Genomic DNA, 3,597 nt, shown 5'->3' on the forward strand with positions numbered 1-3,597 from the left:
ATCATTAATGGAGTGGTAATTATTTGAAGCTAAGGCATAAATAATAGCTTGCACATTCTAATTTATTTGTCTTGATATTTTTTCTCAGATGTTAATACCATTAAAATTTTAAAATATCTTTCTTACAAGTTTGCAAAAGAAATGTTCAGTGAAAATTGATGAACAACAATAAATTAGTGGAAAATTTCTAAATGCTATAAATGAAAAATTAGTTGAGAGAGACTAATGGTTCAATAATAGGGAACATTAGGAACAAAAGTAATTAAATAATTAAGATAGAACCTTAAGTACACACAACTAGTTTATTAATGGTAACAACCTAAAACTCAAGCAGAAGGACTGTATCTGGAATAAAAAAAAGAAATGTCACTTGACTACTCAGATATAATGAATCCATTCTATTAAGATGAAATAGCAAATATTCATAACTACTAATAAGATATTGTATGATTTTTGCCCTGCCTCATTCTTCACCCATATGTTGAAAACTGTTCCTCACCACTGTTCTCTGTCCCATTGGTCAGTGAAGTACTGGAATTCACAGAGCACTGTCAACAAATTTAGGCCTCCAGTATAGGGTGTACACTTTTTAAAAAAAATACTATTTAAGTTAAATATGAAACATGGAAAATATGGCAAAACGAACTAACAGCAAAATTTTCTGAGCATACTCACATATTTTTTTAATGTGACCCTGAGCTCCAAATGTCAACTGTATGTGTATTCTGTATGCCTCAGTATCCTCATTTGAAAAACTGGGTTTTAATAATTCTGAACTCATAAGATTGTGAGGAAAATTTGATATATATTACATAAAGGATTTGAGATGTTTCCAAGCACAAAAGCAAGTGCTTCACATATCTTGGCTAATAACTATTATCACGTTTCTATTGTCAGGATTATATGACACAAGAGCAAGTACTTGTATGTAACTAAGAGAATGCAATTAGAGAGTAAGGGAAATAAATGTATGCAGTTGAGCGCATGATTATGACACATAGTTATAATATTTCTGAATTCTTAAAAGAACATATAGTTAAGCAAAAAATAAATATAGAAAGTTGGGTTAATAACAGCTATGTACAATTGATAAGGCTATCTTGCAAGTTATGGAGAAAGGGTAAATGTATTCCCTTGTTAGGAGAGTGTTGGTATACTTATCACATGGAAAGATGAGTATTTTAAAGAAAATCCAATTTGCTTTTCAAGATTGTTGGCTCAGACAGTAATACAACATTCTTCTCTTGATGCAAATACCAAATGGTACAAAAAGCCATTTTAACATTTTCAATCTTGCTACACAACAGAAAGGAAATCTGAGGTGGTGAGGAATATCTGCAGATTGTAGTATGAACAAAATAAACCTGAAAAATGGAACTACCTCTGCAATTATCCATGGAAGAGTTGCAGTACAGGCAAGTATTGCAAGACCAAGATGTTTCCTATCAGAAATAATAAGGGATCCATAGCTGGAGAAATAGTCACATAGCTCAAACTTCCTGTGGCACCTTTTCTCACAGTGGGACAAGGCTGCAGTGAGAATCTGCTTTGCATGGGGTCCTGTCAGATTTGTAACCGAGTCAGCATGGCTGAATATAGGTGGGGAGAACCTGAGACACACACAACACACTACTAGCCTTTTATTAAATTTTTTTTCATGTGTTTGGTACAGAGTCTCACTATGCAGCTCAGACTCACAGTGATCCTCCTGTTTTCAGCCTCCCCAGTGCTGGGATTACAGGTGTGCACCACCACACCCAGTCTCCCTGGCCAGCTCAGGGAGCCCCAGGTGGGGACAGAGCAGTAAGTGGTTCTGGGCATGGAACCTGGGTCCCAAATGTATAACAAGAGGAAAAGTGGCTCTTTCCTAAATGAATTCCAAGGCTACCCCTATCAAATAAAGCCATATTCATACCCTGCAATTAGAAACTCCAAGAGATGGCATTTTATTAATTCTAATATGAAGAAACACAAGCTACCTGAAGGTTTTTGATAATCCCTTCTACTCCACTGGTGATTCTAAAATCCAAATTTGTCTTAGAATTTCAATTTTCTCTCATGCTACTAACACATTTTACCCACTGTCTTGAGGATTGGATATTTATTTGGCATTTAGCATTCTTTTGGCTCCTGATTCCAACATCAGTGGCAAGAAGAACAAATTATCCAGTGAATGGACAAAAAATCCTAATAATAAGACAGAATGAGGACCAGGAGTGCCGATCAGGGCTGTAACTTTAGCAAAATCAGATGAGCTCTAAGAGTTGCAGGAAGAATGTCTTACTCAGAAGAAAGAAATATATAGCCCCAAAGGTGATGCTGTGTTGGGGAAAGATCAGAGCTGTCTGTCTGAAACAGTGTGATTCAGGAAGGAAGTTAGTGGAGGTGAGTCCATGGAGCTAGAAAGTGGAGAGTATTCTGATTTTTGAATAATGTAGTTACAAATGTAACATCTACCCATAACTTCAGAATATTATCTTATTTGAAAATGCTAAAAAATAGAATATCTGTCCTTTTGTGTCTGGCTTATTTCACTGAGCACAATATTTTCAAGGATCTTTTATGCTATATCATGAAGCAGAGAAATTTTAAGTTCACAGCAAAATTAAGAGGAAGATGCTGAAATTCCTCATAAAACTTCTGCCCTTAGCATTCACAGCCTCTCCACTCCTACTAATGACATTCTGCAGGAAGGATCTACATTCATGGAAGTTGATGGACTTACATGGCCAATTGGTTATTACTACTGGTTCACTGTACACAGTTAAGGTTTGCTTGGGGAGTTGTACATTCTTGGATTAGACAAATGAATAATAACACGTATCCACCACTACTGCATACTTCAGAATAATTTCACTGCCCTACATATATTCTGTTCTGCCATGCCATCCATCCATTTCACTCTTTTGCAATGTTTTTAAAGATGAATAAAAATCTATTACACACATATTCCAATTCTGTATGTGTATTCATCATTTCAAGGTTCTAATTTTTCTGCATTTTCATCATGTGTCTTTTTAAATTTCATATTTCTAAGGAGGTGTGAAGTGGTTTCTCACTGTGGTTTTTCTAATTTTCTGGTCATTTAGTTCCTGATTCCCAGAGATATACTTTTTTTTTTTTACTTTACCAAATTGTTATTTCTAGGTATTTGAATTTTGGGCCACAGAAAGGCTGAATTTCATTGTTAACCATTACTACTTGTCTTGATTTTGATTCAATTTGTCTGATGACTAGTGATGCTGTGAATTTTCTATTGCACTTATAGCCATTTGTATTATCTTCTTTGGAAAAATTCTATTCAAAATAATCCTCATATTTAAATTGAGATTTGTGTCTCTTTACAGTTGATCAATAAGTGTTCTCTATCCCAGTGTGGTGACACATTTCTCTAACCCCAGAAGAATCTGTAGTTCAAAATCAGCCTGATCGTATAGTAAGACCCCTCTCAAAAATAGTTATTTATGTTCTGATCATGCCAAATATTTATTTTTTTCTCTAAGATCAGTTCTGCTCATGATTATTCTTTATATATTTTCTGTTACATCTGTAATTTTGTTCTTTAGATATACCAATTCTCATTTATGTCATTCTGCT

This window comes from Octodon degus, unplaced genomic scaffold (assembly GCF_000260255.1).
Source record: "Octodon degus isolate 3935 unplaced genomic scaffold, OctDeg1.0 scaffold00111, whole genome shotgun sequence".
NCBI classification, from domain to species: Eukaryota; Metazoa; Chordata; class Mammalia; order Rodentia; family Octodontidae; genus Octodon; species Octodon degus.